The sequence below is a fragment of the Choloepus didactylus genome, chromosome 3 (genome assembly GCF_015220235.1).
Source record: "Choloepus didactylus isolate mChoDid1 chromosome 3, mChoDid1.pri, whole genome shotgun sequence".
NCBI classification, from domain to species: Eukaryota; Metazoa; Chordata; class Mammalia; order Pilosa; family Megalonychidae; genus Choloepus; species Choloepus didactylus.
This window is the reverse complement of record NC_051309.1, coordinates 70985425-70994592: the sequence shown is the minus strand read 5'-3', so window position 1 is coordinate 70994592 and position 9168 is coordinate 70985425. Positions and strand designations below refer to the sequence as shown.

Here is a 9168-nt window from a genome sequence, read left to right as displayed (position 1 = left end):
CTGCACTCTGTTCCCCTCTTTGAGTCAGCTCATTTATATAGCTCCACTGATCAAGGCCCACCCCGAATGGGCGGGGCCATGCCTCCATGGGAACATCTCATCAGAATCATCACCCACAGCTGGGTGGGGCAGATTCCAAGCAAATCTAACCAGCACCAAAACGTCTGTCCCAGAAGACTACAAAGACAATGGCATTTGGGGGACACAATACATTCAAACCGGCACAGGGGTGTATGTGCAAAACGTAAAGGAGAAGGGGTTTCTTTTGGGAGTTTTGAATAGATTAATTTGCGGTGATGGCTGCATAATGCACAACTTTGTGTATATACTGAAAATCATTGACTTGTACATTTTAAATAGGAGAATTGTATGGTATATGAATTGTATCTTGATAAAGCTGTTTAAACAAAAAAGTGCTATGGCTGACTGAGAAACTGTGGTTAATCAGATTTGGGTATTTGGTAGACTTTTTCTCCAAAGTGAATTAAATGAGCCTGTGACTTCCAGGAAAACACCCGACAGTGGTACTATTTTCAATACTAACTTTGAGCTTTCAAGTGAAAATTTTTAGAATTTTTTTATACTTGTATTGCCTTCTTGAACTTGGCTTCCCAAATGCCTAAAGATTTTGATGATGAGTTATTAACAAATATGTTTTTACTATTGTGTAGCAAAATCTGTCAATATTTGTAAGTACTGCCTGAATCAATGAACCAATATTTTCCAAATGCATGATACAATAACATGTATGGGTAAAGATCCATTCAAAGTTTAAGAAAGACTAGTGGATTTCGATGTAACTGTTTGAAAACTTCGTTAATATGTTTTTTTCAGATTCTACATTGCAGCAGACTTTTTTTTTTCCTTTTCAAAGTTTTTATCTGTTGTAATATTAAGTCAACAGAATAAAAGTATATCACAATCCTTTACATAATTGTCATTTTTAAAGTTTTGGGTACATGCTTTTTACATTAAAATTTAAAATTTTAATTTTAAATGTAATTTTGGTTATAATTTCTCAGTCCAACTTACAAGCATTCTCCAAAAGGTAAACTCTTGGCCTTTAAAATGTTTCTATCTGCAAACCTAACAGCAGTGCTAGTAAAATCTGACAAGTCACCATAACCTAAGAGTTTTCAAAATTGAAAAACTTATGCAAAAAATACTTATTAAAAGTTGAATTGACAAACATCATTACAGTCCTAACAACCCAATCCACTATTGCTTTTCAACCTTCTGCTGACATGGTTGGATAAGGTGTTATATTCAAGTTGGTGAGATCCCTGGAAGAAATACTAGTGTCCCTTGGAGTAGAAAGCTGCATAGATTTTAGATCCAATTCCTGGAAAGCTTTTGGTAATCAATTTGGGATAATCAGGGTCCATGAGTTGTCTCTTCTCATCATACCTCCAATACCAGTTATCTACAAAGAAGTAGGTCTTGTATAAAACTGGGTGAAAAATGGCTGCATCAATTTTCTTCACGGAAGCAGGGAAACTCAAAGAATATATGCTCTTGGGATAATTTGGATGTATTCTTAAATTGCTGATTAACCAGTATTTGTCATCTTTAAAAAGAAAAACTTGATTTCTAGCTCCAATTTCATAGGCAGCTTGAATACCAGATGGCAAAGTTGGCCATAAGTTAGAAATTGAACTAACACTGATCTTAGATTTCTCAACATGCTTCCACCAGAAGAACCTGTCTTTAAAGAAAAAGATTTTATTTCCAACTGTAGTGACAGCATCGAATCTTAAATTGGGGTCACAGATGTCTCTCTGGTCGGGATCTGGCTTGGGTTGGTGCTGTTCTGGGCCTCCATAGAGGAACTGAATGCCACGTATGTCATCAGAAGAGAGTCTAAATGTGTGGGGGTCAACATATCTGTAGGTGGGAAACATTATGGCCTTTGGATCATTGGAATGGTCAAGATCCAAGGAATGGCCAATCTCATGAACCGCAATAAGAAGTAAGTTTATGCCTTTAGAGCTTTTAGCCCAGATTTCATCCTCATCAAAATGAGCATCTCCTCCAATACCAGCTCCAGGTCCAAAAGCATGGGCTAAAATTCCATTTTTTCCATCAAAAGGGTAGAAGTCTTCATGCTCTCTGTGTGAAAAGATCATAATGTCAGCTTCACCTACACTAATCTTCCTGAATTTCAGGGGGGTGACATCACTCCATACTTAAAAATCCTTCTGGATGGCATAGTCAACATCTGCATGCACCAGGTCAGGAGTGTAGTTGTTGATTCTGTAGGTGATAAAATGTTTCTTCCATACTGGCCCCCCTCTCATGGTCTTGAAATTATAAACGTCTGGCATGCCACATTGGGGCACATGCATCACTGCCAGAGTAGATGTGTCCAGTTTCCCAGTCACTTTTAACCCCAAGAACTGCTGCATTTCCTGGATTTTATTCTCCATGAGGTTCCCATTGGCTTCTTTTGTCACTGGAACGTTTTTCATGTGGAAGTCATAAAAGGCTCACAAGTATCTTTGGGCAAACACCACATCATTTTCTTCTGCGTTTGTATCTCTGGCCAGGGGAACTGATCCAGAAGCAGTAACTTGCAGGACCAGAATCAATAGAAGAAACTTCATTCTAAACTTCTCTGGAATGGTTTACTCCAATTTACTCTGTTCCTTTTCAATCTTGCAACCAACTTTTATTTTTATTTTTATTTTTTTAACAGTAGAGAATTAGTTGGTTTAATTGTTAACACATATGAAACAAACCATCCAAAAAAGAAAAGCAACATATAAGATAAAGAAGTAAAAAACAATGGTCACTAAAGTCAAGGAACATGAGAACAAACACATTATCTAAATTTGATTGCAACCAACTTTTAACAATTTACCATATATCAGGTTTTGGCACAGTATCAGAGAAGAATATAGACAAGTATCTGAAATGACTATTAAAATACTCCTCCGTTTTCCAACTATGTATCTGTATGCCCAGATTTTCTTCATATACTTCAACCAAAACAACATGTTGCAACGCATTGAATGCAGAAGTAAAGATGGATCCAGCTGTTTTCTTTTAAGGTCATTAAAGAGATTTGCATAAACATAAAACAATGTCACTCTTTTCACTAAATATTTTTGTTTTGAAAAATTTAATTTTCTTCCCATAAAATGTTATGTATGTTAACATGACTTTGTTATTTCAAAATTAATTTATAAATAAATGTTTTAAAATTATCTCAACTTAAATTTCTAATGCATTAAATATTAATACATATAACCCACACAATAAAAGCTCTGTGGGGTCCTCAAATTTTAAGAGTATAAAGGGGTCCTGAGACAACTTTATTGAGTAGAGAGGATGCAGGCTTCTCAGGGTGTTTGTCACACAGAGGAAGATAATGCCCTTTCTCAGCCGGGATAGGAGACTGGGAGGGGGAGAGATAGGAACATAGCAGAACTTAGGTAGGTGTAGTGCCTGCTCCTTGCCCCCAACTCAGGGTTTGTGAGAAATAGAGAAAATAGAGCCAAGTAAGAGAGATTTGTTTGGGGAATCTCAGAGCAGCGTCTGCTTGTTCCTGGCTTTCCCTCAGAGAGGCTGGGAGGAGAATGTCTTACAGAGTGCTTCCCACTAACATGAAGTGGTTATAGGAGTTTACCTTACTTGGTTCCTTGCAGCCTATGAGTAGCATGAAGATTCACCTGTGTTTGCATATCCCTGGTGTATGTGGAATGTGCCTGATGGTTTGGGACTAACACACCTATGGTGGATAATCCAAACCTGGGGGCCAGCTGGGGGATGTGGCTAAGTCACAGAGAACCACCACCATCATCAAGGACCAAGGTAAAGCCAAGTCATCAGTGGTGGTTGTGGTGTGGTGGGGTAACACTAATCTTTTTTTTTCTTTTTTAAGGAATATAAAACTATTTATTGACCACCATTCACCAGTATTTACAATAAAGTAAACAATGTTGGATAACATTCTGATTACTACAAAGTTATTGTTTTCCTGGCTTCTGCTGAACCAGTAACCCACATACTGGAAAGACTGAACCTTCGTGTAAGGAATGCTTTAGGGGTAAAAAACTTTCATATCAATAGTTTAGATTATAAAAGTCTGTTTACCCATTCATGCCAACAGGTTCTAAACTGCAACATCTCTAACCATCTGATTAGGTTTCCATGAATCATGATCTTTTTAGTCAATACAGTCCATGGATTTCAACTTTCCATAAAGGAATGACTCTCTAGAAGGAAACTTTAAATGCCCATTTAACTAAACTTTGTTTGACTAATGAAAACACAATGGAATTTACCTTGTTTTCTCATCTGGGTGGGCAGATTGTTGGTTGTGGCAGATTTTCCTCCCAGAATTTTTCAAATATATTGCATTTATATGACTATAGATATAGATATGGATTTTGGTCTGGCTGCTTTAAGTTATATTATTTAAATTATTTGTATTATACTTAAATTGTCCAATTAATTACTAATTAGAAAGTTTATGGCTTCAGGAAAATTTTCAGTTTAACTTGAAATGATTTCTTGATTTGCTCAGAATGATGAGCTCTCAGAAGCACCATGGACTGATCTATCATTGCGAAATGCCATTTTTATTTTGAATGGTTTTGTTTTTGATGAATGTAAAAAAATAATAAAATAAAACATAAAAATCACATATGTATTTATATACAAACACACAAACAAATAAACAAAAAAACCCAGAATGGTCAGAATGGTCCTTAGGCATATATGGATTGAATACAAGTTCTGATTCAGTAATGACTCTGGAAATCTTTTCCCACATTTAGAAAAGCTGTTCTTTAATGCAAAGAAAATAATACACTGGTATCAAATGTTCTTTTCTGATAGATGAAGCAACTACAGAAAGCTTTGATTTATTCAAAGTAACCAGCGATATTGATGGAAACAAAACAAAACAAAATAAAAAACAAAAACCAATACCCCCAAACCCTAACCAATCCCTCAATACTACTTCAAAATAAACATATCGAACTTGATTTTCATTAGAATATAATTATTCTTCACACTAATATATGAAAAAAAAGATGCAGATTATATATATATGTGTGTGTATATGTATATATAGATAGATAGATATTAAACAATGCACCAAGCAATGCAAGCAATTATTGAGCTTCATGTTCTGGACAAGAATGCCAAGTTAGTCTCTCTTCAGAAAAAACAATTACAGTTTGAGGATACTTCATGTTTGCCTCTTCTGCCAGCACCAAGTATGCCTCATCTGAATCTTTCCATTTCATGAGAAACATTAATTCTCCACTGCTGTCTGTGACATCAATTATGCATTCAGGATCAAGACCTCTAGCAAAGTCTCTTGGTTTGTCAGCAGCATCTCTTTTCTTCTTTGATTTGCTGTCATCAGATTCACTGTCATATAAAGATTTTCTTTTTAAACCATCTTTTTCTTTACCAGCTTTATGAGAATTAAGAAGTGCTTCAGTTAACTTTGGGCAATCCACATTTTCTTCAGGCTCCCACGTGTTGTCAGCATCTGTAAATCTCTTCCACTTCAGGAAATACTCCACCTTCCATTCACTACACGTCGATCCGGTACTTTTTCCACCACAAATTCTTCAGGCTCTGCCTCTTCAATTCTTTTAGTCTTTCCATTCCGCTTCTTTTCCAATTTTGCGATGTAGTTTTATTGGAGGGCATTTTTTATTGCAGACTTTGAGAGCTGTTATTCACCGCCTCCGAGCTGCTCCGGGTTCCGGCTCTGCAGGTCTTTCGCCCCCAGCGCCTGCAGCTCCAGCCAAATCCCGGTTTCACTGATCTTAATAAACTGAGGGAACAGCCAGCACTCAGACTCTTCAGCTGTAAAAGGGTGAAAGCAGAAAGACTCATAAGGAAGACCGCATGCGTGGGCGGCCTCAGCAGGTCGATGTGGGGTTCTTGTTACATCAACTTTCCCCTACGTTCTGAGAGGAAAAAACCCTAACAACTGGGAAGGCCAAAGAAACAGCTAAATTGGAAAAGGTTTTTGTTTTGTTTTAAATGCAAAGTAAGTAAGTTACTGTGTTACTGTGAATGAGTAATCTAGTTGTTTTTTTCTGCTGTTGAGTGGAAATGGGGGCCAATGAGCAAATTAGGTTTATTTACAAATAGATAAATAATATTATATTTCTGTACACCTGAGTTGTAACTCATTTCTTTTTCCCCATAAATCTTAAGTTTCTGTGGCAGGTCTGTGCTAGCCTCACTGTCGGATTTAGGCATATGTTTAGTTAGGCATATGTTTGGTCACTCAATAAATATTTATTGAAGAAAAAAACTGATTTGGAGATTTGGGATCTGTCTTATATTTGTCTTCTATATATACAAATAATAAATTTACAAACCTAACCAGGTCAGACAGAGCCGAAAGCCCCATGGCAATCAAGCCAGGTCTCTCCTCTGCTCAAAATCCCAAGACCTTACAGTGGCCTATAAAGTCTTCCAATGTGCCCCAACTCCAGCCCTCTCCTTTCTTTTCATTTTTTTTTTCCCCTGCTGCTTACTCCATTACAGCTACGCTAACCTCTTTGTGGTCCCAGAATATACTAGTTATGCTCTGCTTTGAACGTCTTTCCCAAATGTCCACATGTCCAATTCCCGCACCTCCTTCTAGTCTTTGATCATATGCCACCTTCTTCTTTGAAGCCTTCTCTGACCGTGTTTTTAAAAAATTTCAATTTCCCTTTTCCACCCATGGTCCTCTCTCCTGCTTTACTTAACCCCATGGCACTTGTCATGTTCTAACTCATAAATAATTTGTTTTGTTTATTGCCTGCCTTTCCTTATTAAATGAAGATAAGGTTGTATTTTTTTTTTTTTTTTAATTCTTTTACTGTGAGAATAGTGTTTGGCATAAATGGGGTCTCAATACACATTTATTGAATTTCTTGAGTTGAACTGAATTGAGCTCCATTCCCAGAAATTTCCTTGAATCTCCTCTTTTCTGGGTGCAAGAACCCACTTAGCAATCTTCAGCTATCCTCTATCTTATTCTGATCTTTACCTTTCAACTCTTCTCTAATTTCTAATCCCTGTAGCTGTTCATGCAGTTTATCTAGAACTCTTTACCTACCTTTTTTTTTTTCAAAACAGCTTCATTTTTACTCTCAGTTGGATCATCTGTTTCCTGGAAAAAACCTTTATTTCCTCTGTGTCCCTGTCATTCCTCGCCGCCTCCTTCCCCCCAGTCACTCATCCAGGATGCTCCTGGCAGGCTTGTCTTGTCTTGTCTGTCATGTAATCTGACTGTCAAACAAGTTTCACTCACTACAAATGTTAGCATATTGAATTTTCCCATTTACATTGCAAGTACTCTTAGCCTAACTGGATTGAAGCCATTCTAATCACATATTTTCAGATTTTTTTTTTTTTTTTCCCAGATGGTTGGGAAGAAGAGGAGAGTGAGAAAGATGGGAATTATTCATAGTAAATTATATGGTGATAGTGAACTCAGAACACTTCACAGCCAGCATGCTTTTTTTTTTTTTTTTAGAGCTGAAAGGGATTTTTGAGATTACTTAGTGCATTGCCTTAATTTATGGAAATGAGGAAATCCAGGCTACAGATATTACAATGTTTCCCCAGGTCACCAACATATAAGTGATAGAGCTGGAACCAGAGCCCAGGTTTTCTATTTTTCAAGCCAGTGCTGTTTCTAGTCTTTCATGCTACCTTCCTATGAAGATATTTCAGGAAAATTATTTGCCTTCCTCCTCTCCATCACAACTGATACCCCTACTTTTCCCCTCTTCATTAGTCTCTTTCATTTTGATTGGGTAGAATTTATGGTCCTTAAGTTTAATCTTGCCCATATCATCTTAAGGAGTCATTGGTGGAACAAAAATGCAACTATATTTTATCTGATTCCTAATCCACTACATTTTCCATGGGATTGCATTGTTTTTCTGTGGCATTAAAGTTAATTAGCAATTCTCAGTCACAGCCATGGAGTTAACATGCAATGTGGTCAAGATCTAAACAGGATTGGTATGCAGAAAATATGTAGCATGAATTAAATGCTTCCATGTAAATAGTACTAGCTTTTTCATAACACTGAAAGTCTGCTGTATTAGATCACTGTCTTGAACTGAATGGGAATAAATTTCAAATATGGTGGATATAAGTGTACATGTTGGGTAGAAAATAGGCAGTTTGCAAAAACGGTCACAATACTCCACTCCTCTCTGTATCTATGCCCGTTTCAATGTGACTTTGCTGGCATTGTGACTCACTTTGGCCCATGGAATATAGCCAAGTGACAGTGTGCTCAAGGGGCCTTGCACACTTCTCAGGCCAGTTCTGAGTTTAGTTAGGCCTTGAGAGATCATGGAAACTTGTTTTGCTCCCATGAGAACAAGCCTGGGCTAGTGTGCTGGAGGATGAAGATCAAGGATAGCAGAGACAAGATTTCCCTGCTGAGGACATCCTAGACCAGTCAACTTCCAGGCAATCCAGCAAAGGACCAGAGATACCTATGTGAACCCAGTGAAAACTAGAAGAATCATCTAGCTCGGCCCAGCCCAGCCCAAATTGTTGATCTGCAGAATTATTGTTTTAACTCACTGTTTTGGGATGGTTTGTTATATAGCTAACTGATACAGAAGACCCAGCTAACCATTTGTGGCAATAGTTAACTGACACAGAATAAGAAGTCTTTTTTGATGAATTCATAAATAATATTGCAGAGCATTATTTAAGGATGGATGTGTCTGCAGTCCAATGACAGTTATACTTTTAGGTGGAACCATGAAAACATAGGAGAATTTTTATTGTATATGTACTATTAAATTAAGATTATGTTTTAAGCCTATGGTGGAAATAAAAGTGGAGCAGGAATTAGACAATTTAAAGTTTTTCTTGAACTTGGTACTGATGCACTGAGGATGAGTCCATCTAGCCAAAGGAGAAGGCTCTTCAGATGAGGGTAACTTTTAGACTCTCCTTGCTAGAGTTTGGATGAAGTGAGGGAAGAGAAAGAAATGGCCATCTGGGCATGTGGATTGAAGTTAACAAAAATAATCACCACAACAAACTTTGTCTTCATGTTAAGTTATCTAAATTGTGTTGATTGAATCTTCCAAGGATATCCAAGGATACCATTCATTGTTCTAATAAACTGTAGTTTGTATGTCAGTAACCCACAAAACTGTGCAAGATTCA

General features: G+C 37.1%; 2 pseudogenes; both read right to left on the bottom strand.

Moving 5' to 3' along the window:
* Positions 1–1202: 1202 nt before the first annotated feature.
* On the bottom strand, positions 1203–2603 carry LOC119528644 (annotated as a pseudogene).
* Positions 2604–5120: 2517 nt separating this feature from the next.
* On the bottom strand, positions 5121–5670 carry LOC119528642 (annotated as a pseudogene).
* Between the last annotated feature and the right edge of the window lie 3498 nt (positions 5671–9168).